Source organism: Chiloscyllium punctatum, chromosome 45 (genome assembly GCF_047496795.1).
Source record: "Chiloscyllium punctatum isolate Juve2018m chromosome 45, sChiPun1.3, whole genome shotgun sequence".
Taxonomy (NCBI): Eukaryota; Metazoa; Chordata; class Chondrichthyes; order Orectolobiformes; family Hemiscylliidae; genus Chiloscyllium; species Chiloscyllium punctatum.
The window spans coordinates 60,422,300-60,444,657 of NC_092783.1; the positions used below are offsets into that span (position 1 = coordinate 60,422,300).

At 40.1% G+C, this 22,358-nt stretch overlaps 1 protein-coding gene across 2 annotated transcripts in view; it reads right to left on the reverse strand.

Moving 5' to 3' along the window:
- Nucleotides 1–22,358, reverse strand: part of rap1aa (RAP1A, member of RAS oncogene family a) — a 140,999-nt gene that overhangs the window by 95,624 nt on the left and 23,017 nt on the right. Inside the window, exon 2 of one of the 2 annotated variants that reach the window (XM_072563892.1) lies at nucleotides 1,728–1,814. The exons of the other annotated variant lie outside the window; for it this stretch is intronic. The gene's annotated coding sequence lies outside the window, so the exon portion shown is untranslated. The remainder of the gene's footprint in view (nucleotides 1–1,727; nucleotides 1,815–22,358) is intronic. 2 annotated transcript variants of the gene reach the window in all.

Consider the following 22,358-nt stretch of genomic DNA (forward strand, 5'->3'; position numbering starts at 1 on the left):
TCTGCAGACTCCCTGCCTCTATTCCTGATGAAGGGCTTATGCCCAAAATGTTGATTTTCCTGCTCCTTGGATGCTGCCTGACCCGATGTGCTTTTCCAGCACCACTAATCTAGTGTGGTTTCCAGCATCTGCTTCTTGTTTTTACCCAGAAGGAGATCATGCCTAACAAACGTTTTAGAATTTTCTGAAGATGTGATCAAGTGTGGGGACAAAGGAAGTTCTGTTGATGTTGTTTATATGGATTTTAGCAAAGCTTTTGACAAGGTCCAACATGGGAGACTGAATGGAGGGAAACTTGGCAAGGTGGATCAGAAACTGGCTTAATATAGGGCACACAAAAGGTTAGTAGTAGAAGACTGTTTGAGTGCACCACAAGGATTAGTATTGGGACCCTTTTTGTTATCTGCATAAGTGATCTAGATAAAAATGTTGGGGGGGTATGTTAAGCAAATTTGCAGACACCCAAGATTGGTAAAGTGACTAATAGCAAAGTGATTGTAGGTTACAGGAAGATATAGATGGGTCAGATGGACAGACACCATTTAACCTTACTAAGTGGGAGATGATGCAGTTCGGAAGAAACAAGATGAGTGTATTTAATGAATGGCAGAACACAGGGTAGCTTAGACGAACCAAGGAATCTCAGTAATTATTCACAGATCCCTGCAGTTACCATGGGAATAGGATAGTTAAGGCATCATATGGAACACTACCTTTCAGCCATGTTAGAGCAAAAAAAAGAGTAAGGAGGTAATGTTGGAATTGTACAAAGCACTGGTCAGGTCACAACTGGAGCACTATGTTCAGTTCTGGTTACTTCACTACAGGAAGGATCCGATAGCACTAGATGTACAGAATTAATTCACCGGAGCGTTGCCTGGGATGGAGAACAGCTATAAAAAAAAAGGAGACTAGATAGACTTGGATTATTTTCTTCAGGTGTATAGATTACAAGGGATATGGAGAAGGTCCAGGGAGAGCAGCTGTTGATCCCTAAACCAAGGGGAAATCACAAAGGGGCATGGTTTTAGGGTAAGGAGCAGGAGATTCAGAGGAAATTTGGGAGATAAACTTTCAACAGGTAGTGGGAAGCTGGAATGCACTGCTTGGGAAGGTAGTGGAGACTGGAAACCTTAACCATCAAAGAATTTGGACGAGTACTTCAAATATCATAATATTCAAGGATTTGGGACAACTGCAAGAAATTGGAATCAGTGCACTTTTTAGGTCTTTTTTGTGCTGTATGAATCTATAAACTTAAGACTCAACACAGCACTTGCTGAGAACAATCCTATTTAAAAAGCACTAAAATACAGCATGTTTGCTCCAAGGAAGTAAATTGGTGAATGTCATGTTGAACGGAAAATAGCCAAGTTACAAAATAAGACGAGACATTTTACAAATATTACATTAATACAAGCATGATTCTTTTAGAAGTGTAAAAAACAGCCAAACTGCAATTTTACATTATCTAAACAACCTGCTCAGCAATATTACCCACCACTAGATCATGAGAGACTCTAACCTAGGCCTCGTCACCCAAAAAGTTAGGAATTCCACATCTACCAGTTTCAACTGTTGATGTGCACAGGTGGAAAATTATTCCCAGTGACCAATCTGGTTTAAATATAGTCTACAAATAGTCTACACAATTCTGACTACAAAGGCTATCCATCAATGAGTAACAAATGGTCAGTAAAATCTTGGTTTGTCAAGAGGTTACTTACCTCTTTGGTTGCAAAGGATTGGAGTTCAGATGTCAGCAAATTCTTTAAAAAACAGAATAGTTCCACTTAATTTTAATGGGTAGAGTTCTATAATTAAAAAAGTAAAAAAAAAGTATGTCAAAATTGCTGAGTTGCATGATTTTTTGCACTTTGAATGGAACATTCATGTCTCAACCTACAAGTGTATCACATAACTACTAATAATATAAATTATGAATATAGTCTCGCACATCCAAGAACATTCAGGGTTCTCCCTTTCTGTACTACCATTTGTCTTTACATACAAATGAAGAAGTGTCCAAATATACAAAAGAACTAGACTTCTAGAAGGTCCTCCATTGCACCATTCTGACCAACCATGGACATATCAACTCAGCAGTGGGAAGTTATGCCAACCGCATTGCAAACACGCAAGCACAGCAACTACACCTTCCTCACCTTCTCCTGTGCAAAATTCCAGTCAATTATCACAGACTACACGACTCATCCAGCAGACTGTGGTTTTAATAGGAATTCTGTAAACAGGAAGGGAGCACAATTACACCAAACATTTGCATCTATGATGGTTCTGACAGGGATCCCAAAATTAGCTTGGGGGAAGGGACTAGGGACAGATGCGCCATTGACTTGTGTTAAAACATTCCAATCAAACCACCCCAGTAAAGTACTTCAGGTGGTGGGTTTCAAAAGATTAGATTGCTGACAAAACGTACACCACTAAGTGGAAAAATGTCCAAAGCAATGTTTTTACAGTTGAGATTTTTCTTCCTGGAAAATACTCAGTAAAATAACAGGATAGAAACAAAATGATAATAAAACAGCCAATAATTTATTAACATGGAATACTCAAATGAATATTTACAAATATTGTTAATGCTCTTACACAATTATAGTCCAAATGACCCTAATAAAATCCAATATCCAAATGAATTAGTAGAGTCTTGCGGCACAGCAGTGTCCATATATGTTAGACCCGAATTAAATTTGAAGGAGGAGTGCCAGAACATGTCTAAGCATGTAGACTAAAATAACTACAACCAAAAAATTGCAATAAGTTTGCTATTTTGGGAAGAGGGAAATAGAGATGAGCCCTTGGTTACCTCTTACTTCAAAGAGGTAACCAAGGGTTCCTGGATTGCTTTTGCTATGTAATAAAGCAAAGTATATTAAAAGCCAGAGGCAGCCTCCATGACTCACTCTCATTCAAATAGATAGGTAAACCGATCATACTTGCCATTTCTTAGTTTATTCAGCAGGCAAAAATACAAAGTGAGAACAAAAAAATAAACCAAATACTTAGATACACACATGGCAAATTTCATTTATCCAGCTTCAGACTAACTTACTGCAGTGGTGCCTCTCTATACTACTATACAGATCAGCTGGTTTTTGGTCAGCACTCATTTCACTCAGGATCTGAAGACGGTCACCAGGCTGGGGAAAGTGACACCACCTATTACAAATGCAGGGATGTCTTGCTATATAGCACTCCAGATATAGCCTCACCAGAGCAGAGTTTGCAGTATTAGTCTCCGTATCTGAAGGTAGGGCATTCTGGCTATGGAGGGAGGGCAAAGACTTACCAGACCAATTCCTGGGATGCATGACTGACGTATAAAGAGAGACTGAATTGCTTAGGATAATATTTACTGAAGTTAAGGATGAACAGATCTCAAACCTATAAAACCTAACAGGACTGGACAGGGTAAATAGTATTTTTTTTCCCCCAAGTGACAACATGCTCACTTCATAGTGATAGAGATATTGTAAAACATTTGTTTCACCACTTTTCAATCAGTATCACAAAGTAGATATATTTTTGCTGAACAAATTCCTTGCTTGTGACCAATTCAGGTAAAGTCAGTAATTCCAACAAACCAGCCAGACTGACTCAAAGCATGGTAAAGAGCACATGCCAACTTATAAAAATGACAACACTTCATGCAATTCCGGTCATGATTCACAGTATCATAACATCCACCCATTACATACAAACTTACATTTGACTTTCTTTCTGGAGTCATCTGCATTTCAAAACAAAACAAAAACTTCCTGAATTTAAATCAAGTAAGAGTGCAAAACTTTCAGCTGGACACTTACTTGCCATTTCTTGTGTTTATTCTGTTCCAAAATTTTGCTCAAATCGATTAGACAGTAATCTAGCATCACATGATGTACAGAAGTGCAAGGGACAGAATAAAATTTGCTTTCTGTCCTGTCTGTTCTCCATGAACAAAGTGTAAATATTTTTAACAAAAATTAGTCAGAATTGGGAAGTAGTAATAAAGCTTAAGATCAGATCCCCAATCATCCCACTCCACATACTACCTGACCACAGCATTCCAAAACGCCAGCAAAATTAGCTTTATGATGCGTACACCTAAGTACAGTGAAAAGTTTACAAGTCACCACTTAGGGTGCCATGTACAAAAAGATACAGATGCTTAGTTATAAATTCTTAAGAAATAGAAAAGTCCAGCTTTACAAACCCTTGTGCCATCTTTTAGGTACAAAACCTAAAGGAATAAGTCAGAAAAAGAAAACATTCAGAACAGTTGATCCAACCCAGACCACACCGAGGTGAAGGTCCACACCGACTTTGAAGCTCAAGGACGAGGGGTGGGTAAAGAAGAATGATGATAAAAAAAAGTAAAAGGAATAGACAACATAAGCTCCAGTGGAAAAGCCCTACTCTACCATCTTGAATCCTAGATGCGCAACAGTCAACATATTCCCTTTGATCAGGCTCAAATTTGGGCAAATTAGATCACTGAGCTGGTTTAGTAATATCCCAAAACTCATTTTAAAAATGCATGCCATCGGACAACTTCAAAAGTATACAACATATGTACACAAAGGGGAATTTTTCTATAATTAAAAAGTGTACATTTACAGTAAATCATAACCCATTGCACCAGTAATCTAGTTCTTCCAAGGAATTATGAAAAGACAGGACAGGAATTCAACATACTGTACTGAAAATGGAGACCCAAAAATATTTTTGATATGGCAGACAAATACACAGATAAAAAAAGGTTCAGTGGCTAACACAGGAAATTCAGTTAGAGATCATGCAGTTCACAAAATTAACAGTTTTGAAGTTTTATAATAGATTAACTGTCAAGCATCCAACCAAAGCTTCACTCATTTTAAGAGTTAGCCTTGCACAGAATGGCATAGAAGTTGCCTTACAAGGGAAAAGTAAACAGCCAAAAAAAGAAACTTGCCTCAGAATAGAGCACAAGGCCTGAGGAAGCAGCTATGGCAGCTTTCATGCAAACTACCACTCAATCTACAGAACAAAGCACAAAATGAGAATATTTAGCAGCCAGTTCTGGTCACCCATTTATAGGAAGTGTAATATCAAGCTGGAGAGGATTCAGAAGAGGAGATTTACCAGGATACTGCTGAGTATGCAAGGTCTGAGTTATAAAAGCTGGAGGGGCTCGGACTTTTTTTCCACTGGAGCAGAGGTGGTTGAGGGGTTACTTGATAGAAGTTTATAAAATGAAGAAAAGGTATAGATGGTAGTTGTATTTGCCCCAAGATAGGGAATTTCAAGACTAGGGGGCAGGTTAAAAAGGGGAGAGAGGAAAGAGATTTTAAAACGACAGAGGCAAATTTTGAGAGGGTGATTCACACGTGGAATGAACTTCCTAAGTGGATGTGGGTACAATTACAACATTTAAAATGACATCTGGATAGATATATGAATAGGAAAGGTTTGGAGGGACATGGGCCAGGGGCAGGCAGGTGGGATTGGTTAATTTGGGATTATGGTCAACATGGCACTGGTTGGACCGAAGGGTCTACTTCAGTGCTTTATGGCTATCACTCTAATCTACACTAGTATTCAAGTCACCTCCATTCATAGATCATTTAATTCCTACAGTATGGAAGCAAGCCATTCAACCCATCAAATCCACACCAATCCTCTGAAGAGCATCCAACCTAGACTCACCCCCAACCACCACCCCATATTCCTGCAACCCTGCATCTTTGGACTGTGTAAGGAAACCCACGGAGATACATAGAACATTACAGCATAGTACAGGCCCTTCAGCCCTCAAGGTTGTACCAATCCATGGAACCCATCTGAAGCCCAGACACTATCCCATTTTCATCCATGTGTTTATGGAATGACCATTTAAATGCCCTTAAAATATGGAGAGAATGCATAAACTCCACACTGACAAAACCCAGGTCCCTGGTGCTGTTAGGCTAACCACTGAGCCACCATATCACCTGATCCTTCATAACATTCAACATGAGCCCTTTTTCCCTTTGTTTAGCTTAGCTCCAAAATGTTTACTATTCAACTCAACAAATAGTAATTTTCATTTCTAATAGTCAACAGAAATGAGTTCTTTAAACTTAAGATTTGTTGGTTATCATTTGGTATTAATGATTTCTAGGCTTGCTTTTCCTCAAGTGAAGAGCTTTATCTAAGAAAGGGACCTATCCTTTAAAGTTTATTGTATCTTTATTTTCTTTGGCAGGGATTCCATTAGTTCTCCTACTAATGAACAGTGAACAGACTAATCTAAAAGATCCCTGGACAAGTCAATCTCCCTTCAATGTTTTGCATTAGTAACCACTAGCCCTTTGTACTACACATTTCTGAATGTAATTGCTCTCATCTCTAGTTTCTTAAAATATGGATGAAATCCATCTGGTTAGTGTCTTTACCAGAAGGTTTTAATTCATGTAAAACTTATTCCCTTTTTGAACAGATCATTTCCAATCTCTAGTCTCACATCTAGCTTGCCTCTGATAAATACTTAGTAACATTTGTCATGTCATTATCATTGCAAGACTATCCCAAAATGCCCCTTCATGGCCTCATTTCCATTATGGACTTCTTTACATTTGAGCTTGTAGAAACTCACATTTTATGCTTCTGATAATTTAAAGTTCCACATTATTTAAATTTTTCAGTCTCCATTATGCTAACTTACTAACTGCAAGTTCTCATTTTATTCACAGCATCTGTGCTTTGATGGCTCATTTTCTTTAGAAAAGCAAAATACTTTCTTTGGTCCTTGTCAAATACTTAGTTGTTTACAATGGATGTACTGCATCATTGAGACTGAATACAACTCTAGAAAAACGAAACAAAGTCAGCCACAGTTTATTACATTAGCCTTAGTCATCAAGTCCTCTATTTAAAACACACGACAGGTTACAGTCACTTGTCTCAATGCTTCCTTGCATTCAGTTTTCATATACATCATAGATCCAGCAGCTAAGGGGATGAGGGATAATCACAACTTCAAACTAACTCTCCAAAAAGATGCTGACTGATGAGTACATCCAGCATTTTATTTTCAGGTTCCCAACATCTGCATTGCTTTACTTATAATAGCAAATTCTCCAAAGCCACTATTTAGGATCACAAATTCTCAATACATTTTTGAAAATATATTTCCCCCTTCTCAGGGTAGCTGAAGACTAGCCTTACTAGGGTAATTAATCTTTTATTTTGTTCCTCTGATCCTACTTCTTATTGACATCTGTTCTTTACAGCAAAAAAAGTCAGACCATGTAATATTTACTTTTAAAATCATGTCCTTGCAATTTTTACTTCATCTTAGTGTATTATTGCCTCCAGGTTTTTTGCACAAAGCACGCTGTGCCCATTAAAAGGGCAAGTTCATAGTACTTCCCTGCATTTATTTTTAAGCCATCTTTTTATACTTCTAACTAGTCTGATGCACATTCCTTTTTCACTCATTCAGCCTTGTATTAGTGTTACAAACTTCACCATGTCATGTAACCTTTCCATAAAAGGACACAGGTCTCATTGTTTAAGTGGAACCCCTCCAATTAATACAACTTTCTTGCCCCAAAGCCAAAGCCCCAAGAAAAGGTGGTGTGTAGGAGAAAAAGGGTGGAGTCTATGCGATATTTATCAGGTCACTCAAGATCAATGTTTTTCTTCATAACTAGTTACATTTGTCATTTTCTAGTTAGCAATTAAAGTGATTCTTACAGCCATTCTAATGACAATTTTCCATCACAAAAGATATTCCTTTAAAAAGTGTAATAAATCAGATGGTAGAAAATTAGCCCTTAAACACTTGCATATGAATAACTGGCCAATTGTCTGTAACCTGTTAACCAAAGATCCAAGTGATGATTCAGTGGTTACAGAGGCAATTCATATTTTTAAAAATCAGGGTTCAGCCCTGAACCCTCAGCCAGTTACAAGCTTAGGGCAATAAGGAAAAACTATTTTTAAAACAGACATATTTTAAGCTACAAAGTGCCACCTGAGAAGCTATACTGTGCAGTATATGAGCAAACCGTATCAGAGTTAAGGGGACGAGACAGACACTTCTGCCTTCCACTAGTAAAAAGTGATTGCTTTCTCTCCACAGATGACTGACAAAGTTAATATTTCAGGTCCAGTGACCCTCCTGCTCTGCTTTTATGTAGACCTAAAAAACATTTAATGTATTTGAGATATACAAAACTAATTCACTTAGAATTATTTGTTAGTGACATAGTACTTTGCACAAATGCTACAATAAAAACTCTACTGCAAACCAATTTTCAAAAACAAATTGAAATGCAGAAGTTTCAAAGTTTAGTGGACATTACTAAAAATTCAAATATTTAGACACTTATGGAATTCACCAGAACCTCCATTCAGTAACTGGTGCCAGTCTATTAAAAAAACGTTTGAACTATGTGTGCACAAACACTAAGTCAGCTGCCTCATTTCTAAACCCAATCAGCTCTTAACACACTTAAATGTACTTTGATCAACCTCCAATATTTGCATGGTGTCAAATGATTAGACTAGATTCCCTACAGTGTGGAAACAGGCCCTTCAGCCCAACATGTCCACACTGAGCCTCCGAAGAGTAATCCGCCCGAGACACAGCCCCTAGAGGCTGGAATTGAACCTGGGACCCTGGTGCTGTGAGGCAGCAGTGCTAACCACTGAGCCACTGCTGCCCCAATGTGCAGAAACTGCATGCCCTATCAGCATTCAATGACAGGAACAATTCTACTAACAAAAAGCCTCTTAATATCCGAACTCAATCCAGAAAGTTTATAGAAAAACAAAGCATCTACATTTAAAGATATTACAGCATGCAGTTGCATTTGAAAGGCTACAAACAAAAACCTGCCACCTGTTTTAAACAATTAGCATAATTATACAGGATCAGAAATAACTTTGCTAGATAGAAATCAGGGACCAATTATTCCTCGACAACTCTACTCTCCATGCTGCTTTCCTTACTGGGCAAGAAGGTCTTCTTTCCCTAATAGTGATCAAAATAATCTGAAAAGCCACATTTCATGGCACCTTGTGTATATTTGGCATGTGAACAACGCAAGTACTCTTGCAATCTGATCTTGACTCGTTTTCTTACCAAGATAATTACTTAATGACCAACTGTATGTCCCAACTTAAAACTTGGTCAAAATGCTTTGAAAAGCAAATACAATTCAATGCCAAGACATCAGAAAGGATGTCAAAGACCTGTCACTCCATTATTGCATATAACAGATACTATGTGCAGGTTCATTAGCTATTTGGTATACAGTTTAAAAAAAAACAACCAGTCCATCTTGTCTGCTACACCAAAGATCGTACTTGGCCTTAACCAGCCCAACTTCACATTTTCACCTACTCCTACCTAGGTTAACTCCATTGCTCGGCATTTTTCCCAGAACCTTCAAACTACTTCATAGCTCTACTACTACATTTTAAAATGATACCAAATAGCAAGGAGTATTTACTACTGACATTAAAAATACATAAGAATCCAATGTCTATGCACCTTTTTTGCAAGCAGAAAGTTGGAGGAAACATTGCATAACTTATTACATACAATTCACAGCACGTTATTGCTCAAGGCTTAACTAGTGAGAAACCATCATGCAACCATGTTGGACAGTACAGCCAATATAGAGGAAACCATACTTCAACCACCTAGAGAAACAAATTAATACTGGGTTTTGAACAGGAAGTGCTGAAATGCTAATTCCTGAGAAATAATGCTTGGTTAGACAAAGAAATGAACAATACAGAAGTCTCAATTCATTCAATGCTGAACACCACAGCTACAATAAAAGTGCACTCCGATCCTGTGCAGGCCAGCTGGCAGATGTATATGCTGACATCTTTAACCTGATCTTGCAATCTGAAGTCCCCACCTGCAAGATGACCACCATCATGCCACTAAAGAAAACACATGCAAGTGTGCCGAACAACTACTACCCAGTACCGATATCCATAATTATGGATTCCAAGAGGTTAATCACTGCTCAACTCTAGCCTCCCTGCCTACCTCAATCCCTTGATCTGCCTGCCAGCACAACAGGCCCATAGCAAATGCCACGTCCCTAGAACTACACACATCCCTGGAATATCTGGATAAGAAGGATACCAAAGTCAAACTTTGAACTGGAGTGTACAACTCCATCTTAAACATAACCCCAAACAAACTAATCACCAAACTGAGACAGAGGTCTCTGCTCCACCCACCGCAATTGGATTTTTACTGTGGTCTGTGTCAGGAAGTTAAGACAGACAACACCTCTATGATAATACTTCACACTGGCACCCTGCAAGACTTTGTATTCAGCTCCCTCCTGTATTCCCTGTACACATGACTGTGGCATCAAGTTTCTCCTGAACACCATCTACAAGTTCACTGCTAAACACCAGTGTAGGCCTGATATCAAAAATGATAGCTCAGAATACAGCATGGAGATAGAATGTTTTGTGTTGCAGTGTAAAGATAATCTCACTCAATGACAACAAAACTAAAGAGCTGATTGACTTCAAGAAGATGGGACACACCCCCTCCCTACACCACAGCAGAAGTGGAGTGGTTCAAGAGCAGCACATTTCCAGGAGTGACAATCAAATTGTCCTGGTCCTCCCACAGATGTGAAAATCAAAGGACCACAACACTGGCTCTTATGCCTCAGGAGGCCAAGGGAATTTGCTATATCCACAAGGACCTTCACCTTTTACAGATGCACTACTGAAAGAATTCCATCTGGATGCATATGATTTGGTACAGCAACTACTCTGCCCAGGACTGTCAGGAACTACAGACTGGTGAACACAGCCCAGACCATCATGTAAGCCAACCCTAGATCCATGGAGTCCATTTACACTTCTTTGGAAAGGCAGTCAAAATTTCCCCCACCCTAAAATTATACTTTCTTCCAAATTTGTCAGGCAGAAGATAAACTTTAAAACACACTTAACAGGCTCATGAACAGCTTCTTCCCCACTGCTGAATGGACTCCTCTAATTTAGAATATGATCTTTTTGTGCACCTCCTGTGCAGCTGTAACCTTTTACACCTTGCTCTATTTAAACACCTGTGATCTGCCTGTACTGCATGCAAAACAAAAAAGCTTTTCACTGTACTCATACAAAACGATAAGTCAAAACAAACTTAAGAGTAGGACCCTTCGACAAAACAAAGCAATGGGAATGCTGCTGATCCAATGCATTACTCCTGTGAGATCAAGTTTTGAAAAAGATTCTACAAATGGTCCAAGTACTGAAGGATGCTATATTACAGATGTTTATTTTAAAAACAAGGAAACAATCTAGAATTAAACATTTAAAATGGGACTATTTGAATAGCGCTACGGGCAATATTCCTGTCCCTCAAACAGTTAGGTCATTGAGGCTTCCAGGCTTCAATGTGCAAAAGAAACCTCTCAAACTACTTTAGAACTCAAAATGCAAATTAAAACATGCAAGTGGAACAGGATAGTTTAGAAATAATTAAGTTGTTTACTCCCCTCTTCCTCCCCACAAAGGCTTTCCTTGTGATAACCTGATCAATGCCAAAAAGAAATTACATTCAAAAGTGAAGATACCCAAAATATAGCTTAAAGTCAGTATCCAAACAGGATTTTCTCTACGCACCAGTTTTCCAGATTAAATTAAGAACTTGAAGTCATGTAGGAGATGGACCATCCCGATGTTGGATCAAATTTCTCGAGTTAGATCTATGCATATTCATGGCTAAATTGGTGTACATTCATTTAAATTTAGCAGAAAAATGCTGGAGAAATTCAATTTCAGAAGGGTCACACTGGACTTAAGACACTGTTTACCCTTAAGCACTTCAAACATCCATAGACGCCACAAGACCTACTCCATTTTGACAGCATTATTGGTTTCAGATTTCCAGTATCCACATTTTCAGTCTGCTCCAGGATAATGTAGTTGTTGCGTTCTTTTGCAACCGTGTGTGTTATAGTAAGTCACACAACAGAAATAACAGCCTATGGGGAAAACAAGGTTGGGAACACCAAAAATACCAGTAAAACTCAAAACAAAAATAAATAGTTAGCCTAACAAACTATAGCAGAGTCTAAGTGCTAAAATGATATTTTAATGAAATAATAAGTTTAACCCTTTTAAAAAAAAAGGGGTTGAGTTTGCTGAGTTACAGTACAGAACTGTATTAAGACAGGGGTAGAGGGTCATCTTTAGCCCTACTTTCAGATGCAGTTCTGGATGCAGGGTTACAACAAAAATTTAGTCCAGAAGTGTGGTCCATTGTCCATGGACTGTTTCTTGGGCATTGGTTTGAAGACAGTATTTGCTGCTTTGCCATCCTTTCATGAAGCTGTTCATATGCTGGCACATAAGACTTTCTGCCACAAACTATCTTGTTGCATTCTGCACTGTAATTATGGTCTTCCAAGAGCTGCAAACTGCTTCAAATTCCCTCAGTGTAGAAGACAAAGGGGAAGGGGAAGTTCTTGTGGTGTTGTATCCAGGACTTCACCTTCATTGCTAGCTTCAATTCCCCCACAGCAACAGTTTGTTTAGATCAGTCTCCACTACTTCAAATTCACTTGTGCTGCTCTTGCAAAGCAATGTTCTTGGATTGCTGGAAGCTCCCTGTTTCCATGCTGTACATCTCTATGACTATGGTTCAACACCTTAAAATCATGAAAATCTGAGAGAAGCTTCTACCAAACCACATGCAAACAGTCCTTACAGATGTCATCCCATGCTTCCACAATGAAGTCAATAGTATTTTTAATGTTAAAGCTCTTCCAAAATTGAAGAGCACTGCAGCTGAGGGGGATAATGAGGACAATCAGCTTCCTGGATGTATGCCTTAAATAATCAACTTTAAAAGCTGCAATTGCACATTCATTCTATGGATGAAAGAGGTAATGTTCAGAGGTAGAAATAGCAGTTTAATGTTTTCAGGAAGCTCAATAGGAGGATGGCGGCTTGGTGTGTTGACAGAATGAGCAGAATCTTGAAATCTAAAATCTTTTCCTGTAAAAACATCCTCAAAACAACAAATGTCAACAAAAAAGTTTGCCTAGTCAAGCCATCTCTTTTACTTGACCTGAAGCAAGCACCTACAGTAGTGTTAAGGTAGCTGGGGATGGAATTGCATAACAGCCAATGGAATTCATGTTTTAAATAGCTTTCCCCCCCCCCGCCATTCACCAATTGCAGTACAGTCAAAGAGCATTGATGAAATGTATATTTTGGGGATAATTACCTGCAACTGTTTTAGAGGCCAATCTTGGTGTTGTTGGCCCCAACAGGTTTTGCACAGCTAGCTACATTGTCTCAAGAAGAATCTGGGAATCATTTGGTGGTGGATCAAATAATTTGGTCAGGCTCAGAGTATACAAAAATTCAAGATTCAAGTTCTTTAAAAACAATCCAAGAAATTGGAAAGACAACTAAATTTCAGAGGCACACAAGTTATTTGCAAACTTTGCAAATCCAGGAAAACTGCACAGAAATTCAATGTACTAGCTTTTTTGAAACAAAAGACTCACTTTAAACCAAGAGATACAAGCCAACTTCGGTCAGAGATTTGTTGGAGATATTGGCAAGTCAATATCCTGCAGATAAGCAATCCATGCACTGATATTTTGAATATTAAGTTTGCTGCATATTGAAGACAAGTTACACCTTTAAGAATTATTCCAGTTCCTTTCTTACACCAAAAGGTAAGAAATTTATACTGCCACAGATCGTGCAATTGTTCCTAGATGTTTTACATTACAAAATGATCAGTTAAATTCAGTGGAGATCAAAAGCTGAACAGAGACTTATTCCAAAAAAAATTCACAGAACATGTGTCACCAGCCAGGTCTGTATTTATTACCCATCCCTAATTGCCCAGAGAACAGTCAAGTCACCACAGTGCTTGGGTCTGAAGTCAAATGTTGGCTAGGCAAGGGTGACAGTTCATTTCCCTACAGGATATTAGTGAACCAGATGGGTTCTCCTCCTGCCAACCATCTATCAGTTGTTTTAAGGGTCTAACAATCACCCTAATTCTAGATTCTTTATTGAACCCAATCTCTACAAACTGCCATGGTAGGATTCAAACTAGAGTCCCCAAAGCACTACCTAGGTGTCTGGATTAGTGGTGAGTGACAATACCACTCGATAACCAATCTGCATGGTTCTGTTCCACAAATGCTTTACCATAAGCAAAAGGAGTCAAGATCATTTCACGACCAGGAAAGAATGTGAAAAATACTTGCTGCCTTCAAGTATATGCTGCCGATTCAAATCATCTGATGAAATTTTAAAATTGGAGATACCAGAGTTGGACAGGGCTATACAAAGTTAAAAATCACAACACCAGGTTATAGCCGAACAGGTTTAATTGGAAGCACACTAGCTTTTGGAGTGCTGCTCCTTCATCAGGTCATAGTGGAGGACACCATTCTAAGGCACTAAATTTATAGCAAAAATTTACAGTGTGATGTAACAAATTATACATTGAAAAATACCTTCATTGTCTGTTGAGTCTTTCATATGTTCAAATACCATGACAGTTTCACTTTTCACGTGTAAATCAAAAACTTTTTTTTAAAAAAAGTTGCATTCTCAGGTTAACTGTAACAATGGGTGTTAGCAAACATTGTCTAGCAAAACCTGTTGGACTAAAACCTGGTGTTGTATGATTTTTAACTATGAAATTTTAAAGTTATTTATTGAGCTGATAAGTTGACTATAATCAAAGAATTGGGAAGCACTGGTTTTTCCAACTGAAGACAGAAACTGGATCCTCCATAAGTCAATAAAAGTTACAAAACAAGTCAACCTCACTTAAAATGTTCTTTACACATGCAGATTAAATGCTACAGAAAAAACTATTGACTCCAAATCTACAGGGACGCTGATAGGGTTTTTAAAGTTGCGGGGGGGGGGGGGGGGTGCAATTCAGTTATGGGGGAAATTAGAAAACCCAAATTAAAAATGGGGGTGGTAAGAGTGCAGAACTCAGGAGAGGTTACTCAAATCTCCAGCACTGACACAAATAGGACACTATGGAAAAAAAGGTTAGCAATCAAACTTGAAGCACACTGGACAAATGAATGACAGTGAAAGAGGGCCGGTTAATACAGGACTGAACGTGTTAGATTGGAATGCGCCCAGTATAACTAAAGGCAAAATGAGCTCTAGCGCAGATCAAAAATGGTAGGTGACACATGATGGACAGAGACATGACTGCATGGGGATCAGGATTAGGAGGTGAATATTCAAGGATATACAGTCTATTGAAAAGATAGGTAGATGGGCAAGGGCAAAGTTGCCTTTTAGTAAGAAATGGAATCAATTTAAGAAATCAAGTAGGGTTATAGATGGTGTAGAATGTGTAGAATTGAGGAACTACAGAAAAAAAAGGTTAAAAAAGTTAGGTACAGGCCTCCAAAAAGCAGTCAGGAGCTAGGGTTCAAGCTGCACTAGGAAATAGCAAAGATGCTTAGGAAAGGCAAAGTTAGTGACCATGGAGGGATTGAGATATGCAGGTGGGCTAGGATAATTCAGGTTAGTGGGGGACTGCAAGAAAAAAGGAATTTTCTGGAATGTCTACGAGATGGGTTTTTGGAGCAGCTTGTAGTGGAGCTCACTAAATCTAGTATTGCTTGTTCCCTAATGTTGCGCAATGAGGCAGACTTGATAAAGGGAGCATAAGGTGAAGGAACCCTTCGGAGACTGATTAAATTTACCCTGCAATTCGAGAGGGAGAAGATAGAATCAGAAGTAACAGTATTACAGCTGAATAAAGGCAACTACAGAAGCACGAGGGAAAAACTGGTTAGAATTGACTGGGGAAGGAGTCTAGCAGGAAAGAGTGGAACAGCAATGGCAAGAATTTCTGCCAATAATTATAGGAGAGAGATTCATCCAGAGGAAAATGCAGCATGGCATAGGGAGGATGAGGCAACCATGGCCAAAGGAAGTCAGGGATAAGGACAGCAAAAAAAAAATAAATAAAAGCATATACAATAATGAGACAAACAGCAGTGGGAAACTAGGAGATTGGGAAGCTCAAAGATCAGAAGCCAAAAAGAGGGAGAGAGAAGATAGTGTAAGCTAGCCAGTAAAGAAAGACTAAGTTTCTTTAGATATATAAAAGGACAAAACAAGAGGCAAGGGGTCAGTGGGCTCCGGGAAGATGATAGTGGAGAGAATAGCAGGGAACAAGGAAATGGTTAAGGAACTGAATAATTACCTTACGTCACTCTTCACAGTGGAAGACACTAGTAATATCCCAAAAATTCAGAAAAGTATGAAGGGGCAGAGCAGAGTATGGTGGCCATGACCAATAGAGACTGCATTAAAAAAAACAATGGCCTGAAGGTGGATGGATTACCTGGGCCAGATGGACATCACCCCAGAGTTCCAAGAGATAGTGGAGGAGTTATTGGTGATCTTTCAGGAATTGGTAGAATCTGGGAGGGTCTTAGAGGACTGCCGGAGAGACAGAAAATTACAGATCAATTAGCCTAACCTCTTGTGGGCAATATCCTGGAATTTGTGGTGAAGGATGAGATTTCCAAATACTTGCAAGGTGTATGGTAAAGTAGGGTAAAGTCAGAATGGTTTGAAAGGGATGCCATGTCTGACAAATTTACAGGAATTCTTTGAGGAAGAAACAAGCTGGTTAGACAAAAGGAGGGGTAACGGATGCTATTATCCACCTAGACTTCAAGGTGGCCTTGACAAAGTGCCACACAGCAGGCAGTACACAGTAAGGTAAGGGCCCCAAGCTGTGAGAGGCAATGTGCAAGCATGGACAGAAGCTTGGTTGTCTGGCAGAAAGCATAGAGGATAAAAGGGGTCTTCAGGTTGGCAGCCAGTGACAAGGGGTGTTCTACAAGGCTGTGTTGAGGTCACAACATTTCACATTAATGAGCTAGAGGAAAAAATAAGGGCATTCTGGCTAAGCTTGCAAACAATGCAAAGATAGGCAGAGGGACAGGTAGCATTGAGGCAGGAGGATTTGAACAGGTGAAGAGAGGTGGACAAAGAAGTGGAAGATGGAGTATAATGTGGGAAAGTGTGATGTCATGCAATCTAGTAGGAAGAAGAGTATGAATTATTTTCTAAACATAGAAATAATTCAGAAATCTGAAGTACAATGACACTTGGGAGTTCTAGTCCAGGATTCTCTCAAGGTAAGCTTGCAGGTTGATTCAATAGTTAGGAAAGCAAATGCAATGATGCCATTATTTTGAGGTCTTGAATATAAAAGAAATGCATTTCAGAGGTTCAAAATACACTGGTCAGACAACATTGTATTGTGCGCAGTTTTGGGTCTCATATCTCAAAGGATGCAATGGCCCCAGAGTATTCAGAAGAGGTTAGAGAGAATGGCCCCAGGAAAAGTTTGATATGAAAAACATTTGAAGATTCTGGGTCTATACTTTTGAGTTTAGAAGGATAAAGGTTGAATCTAATTGAAACATATAGAATACTAAGTGGCCTGTACAGAGAAGAAGTTGGGAAGCTGTTTCCATTGGAGAGATTAGGACCCAAGGACACAGCCTTAGAGTAAAGAAAGGACCTTCTAGAATGGAGAGAAGGAGAAACTTCTGCCAGAGGAGTGTGAAGATATGGAATTCATTACCACCAAAGGCCACTAAGGCCAGGCCATTGAGTATGTTTAAGACAGAGATAGATAAGTTCTTGAATATCAAGGGTAACAGGGAAAAAAAGCAAGAGAATGGGTTGAGAAACTTAGTGGCCATATTTGAATGGCAGAGCAGACTCAATGGGCCGAATGGCCTAATTTCTGCCCTTATGGTCTTAAAATTAGAAGAGAGATCCAAAAATTTATTTAGCATGTGACCCAAAATATTAAACAAATGTGTTCAATACAGTGAATTCTTAATGAAGGGTCCATTCCAAAACACATTAGTGATGCATTTTCCACTGACCTTTAATTCAAGTCAGTCCAAATGAAGCAATAGTGGCACAAGAAATTGGTCATAGGCTCCTTTAAGAAACATTTGACATTCATATCATATCAGCACATCTGAAGGACAATGCACAGCCACTTTCATTAATCGTAAAGAGATTACGCCACAGTTGAAGAGGGTGAAGACATGACTGCTCAGCTGGTTCAGTGCGCTACGTGTTTGATGTGGCAAGTCAACGACTCTGGTGTGTCTGGCTCGTATATGTGTGGAAAGTGTGCGCACATTCAGCAATTGACCGAGCATATTGCAGCACTGACGAAAGAACTCGAAGACCTTAGGCTCATCCGAGAGAACGAGATCTTTCTGGACAAGACCTTCAGTGATGTTATTACACCAATCATGCCAGAAGAGAGCAGAAGAGTGCAGACGATGAGGAAGGCAGAGAGGAGACAGGTGCAAGAGACGCCGGGAGAAGTACCTGTCAGGAACAAGTTGAAGCTTTTGGAAACAGTAGAGTCTGATGACACTACCAGTTCGCAAGGCGGCCATGTTTGTCAATCAAAAGTTGCCGCAGAAGCAGAGCGGAAGAGTCGGACATCGCATAGAGCCGTGGTAATAGGGGACTCCATCGAGAGAGGAACTGACCGGGGTTTTTGTGGCAGCAGACGGGATTTAAGGATGGTGTGTTGCTTTCCTGGTGCTAGAGTGAAAGACATCGCGGACAGAGTGCAGGACATCCTCAAGGACGAGGGTGAAGAGCCCGAGGTGGTGGTACACGTCGGCACAAATGATGTCGGGAAGAAGAGGAGGAACATACTACAGCGAGACTTCGCAGAACTAGGAAGGCGGCTAAAAAGCAGGACGTCCAAGGTGGTTATCTCCAGTTTGCTTCCAGTTCCTCGGGCTAGTGTGGCCAGAAACCAGGAGATAATGGACTTGAACGTGTGGTTGGGGAACTGGTGCAGGAAGCAAGGTTTCAAGTTCTTGGATCACTGGGGTATATTTTATGGTAACCATAAATTCTACAAGAGAGACGGCTTGCACCTTAATAGAACAGGGATCGGCATTCTGGCAGGCAGGTTTTCTGCTGCAACACCGCTACATTTAAACTAAGTAGCGGGGGGGGAGGGGACAAGCTGGATGCTTAAAAAGGAAATTGAAGGGGTAGTTAGAACAAGAGAAGTCAAGAAAGACAACTGTATCAAGGAGGCAGAAAACTGGAAAAGGCATCATGCTGTAAAGTTGGGTGAAATAAGGGTTGAGGGGGAAGGGTGAGAGCAGTAACAAATTAAAAATTCTATATATGAATGCACAAAGCATTAGACACAAGGTGGATGAGCTTGAGGCTCTATTGGAAATTGGCAGATACGATATTGTGGGGATAACTGAGACGTGGCTTCATGGGGACAGGGCCTGGGAAATGAATATTCAAGGCTACACGTGTTATCGTAAGGATAGACTGACGGGCAGAGGGGGTGGGGTGGCCTTGCTGGTAAGGGAGGATATTCAGTCCCTTGCGCGGGCGGACCTAGAGTCAGGGGATGTAGAGTCAGTGTGGATAGAGCTTCGAAACACTAAGGGTAAAAAGACCCTCATGGGAGTCATCTACAGGCCCCCAAACAGTAGTCTGGATGTTGGAGGTAAGTTGAATCAGGAGCTGAAATTGGCTTGTCGCAAAGATGTTACTACAGTTGTTATGGGGGATTTTAACATGCAGGTAGACTGGGAGAATCAGGATGGTATCGGGCCTCAAGAAAGAGACTTTGTGGAGTGCCTCAGAGATGGATTTTTAGAGCAGCTGGTGCTGGAGCCGACCAGGGATAAGGCGATTCTGGATCTGGTATTGTGTAATGAACCAGAATTGGTCAGTGACCTCGAAGTGAAGGAGCCATTGGGAAGTAGTGACCATAATACAATAAGCTTCAATCTGCAATTTGAGAGGGAGTGGGTACAATCTGAAGTGACAATATTTCAGTTGAATAAAGGGAAATATGGAGCTATGAGGGAGCAACTGGCCAAAGTTCAATGGTTCAATACCTTAACAGGGAAGACCGTGGAGGAACAATGGCGGATATTTCTGTGTATAATGCAGAAAATGCAGGATCAGTTCATTCCTAAAAGGAAGAAAGATCCCAGGAGGAGACATGGGCGGCCGTGGCTGACAACGGAAGTAAAGAAACATATAAAGGTTAAAAGAGAAAAAGTATAACTTAGCGAAGATAAGCGGGAAAACGGAGGACTGGGAAGCTTTTAAAGAACAACAGAGGATTAGTAAGAAGGAAATACGCAGAGGAAAAATGAGGTACGAAGGTAAACTGGCCAAGAATATAAAGGAGGATAGTAAAAGCTTTTTTAGGTATGTCCAAGGCAAAAAAATGGTTAGGACAAAAATTGGGCCCTTGAAGACAGAAGCAGGGGAATATATTACTGGGAACGAAGAAATGGCAGAGGAATTAAATGGGTACTTCAGATCTGTGTTCACTGGGGAAGACACAAGCAATCTCCCTGAGGTAACAGTGGCTGAAGGACCTGAACTTAAGGGAATTTATATTTGCCAGGATTTGGTGTTGGAGAGACTGTTAGGTCTGAAGGTTGATAAGTCTCCGGGACCTGATGGCCTGCATCCCAGGGTACTGAAGGAGGTGGCTCGGGAAATCGTGGATGCGCTGGTGATTATTTTCCAGAGTTCAATAGAATCGGGGTTGGTTCCTGAGGATTGGAGGGCGGCTAATGTTGTGCCACTTTTTAAGAAGGGTGGGCGGGAGAAAGCAGGAAATTATAGACCAGTTAGTCTGACCTCAGTGGAGTCTATTATAAAGGATGAAATTACGGCACATCTGGATAATAGTAACAGGATAGGACAGAGTCAGCATGGATTTATGAAGGGGAAATCATGCTTGACTAATCTTCTGGAATTTTTTGAGGATGTAACTCGGAAGATGGACGAGGGAGATCCAGTGGATGTAGTGTACCTGGACTTTCAGAAAGCTTTTGATAAAGTCCCACACAAGAGGTTAGTGAGTAAAATTAGGGCGCATGGTATTGGGGGCAAAGTACTAGATTGGATAGAGAATTGGTTGGCTAATAGGAAACAAAGGGTAGTGATTAACGGCTCCATTTCGAAATGGCAGGCAGTGACCAGTGGGGTACCGCAGGGATCCGTGCTGGGACCGCAGCTTTTTACAATATATGTAAATGATATAGAAGATGGTATCAGCAATAACATTAGCAAATTTGCTGATGACACAAAGCTAGGTGGTAGGGTCAAATGTGATGAGGATGTTAGGGGATTACAGGGTGACCTGGACAAGTTAGGTGAGTGGGCAGATGCAGTTTAATGTGGATAAATGTATGGTTATCCACTTTGGTGGCAAGAACAGGAAGGCAGATTACTACCTCAATGGTATCAAATTAGGTAAAGGGGCTGTTCAGAGAGATCTGGGTGTTCTTGTCCACCAGTCAATGAAGGCAAGCATGCAAGTACAGCAGGTCGTGAAGGCGGCTAATAGCATGCTGGCCTTCATAACAAGAGGGATTGAGTATAGGAGCAAAGAGGTGCTTCTGCAGCTGTACAGGGCCCTGGTGAGACCACACCTGGAGTACTGTGTAGAGTTCTGGTCTCCAAATTTGAGGAAAGACATTCTGGCTATTGAGGGAGTGCAGCGTAGGTTCACGAGGTCAATTCCTGGAATGGCAGGATTGCCTTACACGGAAAGACTGAAGCGACTGGGCTTGTATACCATTGAGTTTAGAAGACTGAGAGGGGATCTGATTGAAACGTATAGGATTATGAAAGGACTGGACACTCTGGCAGGAGGAAACATATTTCTGTTGATGGGGGGAGTGCCGAACCAGAGGACACAACTTAAAAATATGGGGTAGACCATTTCGGACAGAGATGAGGAGAAACTACTTCACCCAGAGAGTGGTGGCTGTGTGGAATGCTCTGCCCCAGAGGGCAGTGGAGGCCCAGTCTCTGGATTCTTTTAAGAAAGAATTGGATAGAGCTCTTAAAGATAGTGGAGTCAAGGGGTATGGAGATAAGGCTGGAACAGGATACTGATTAGGAATGATCAGCCATGATCATATTGAATGGCGGTGCAGGCTCGAAGGGCAGAATGGCCTACTCCTGCATCTATTGTCTATTGTCTAATTAATTCAAACAAAGCAGTTTTACGATTTTGCTTGAAGTGATCAAAAAATTGACCAAGTATAGAAACAGACATTTACAATTTACTGATTTCAGAAGTATCCCTGCAAGTATTTATTGAATAACAATCAACATTTACTTACCAGACTATTTCAAGGCAGAAATAGAGCAAAAGCAAACAATAACTATCTTTTAACATCTAATTAAAAATGTTTGTTGGATGGTTAGAATGTTGTTCAATTTTTAAAAATAAGCTTTTCCTCATGTACAAAACCAAACCTTTC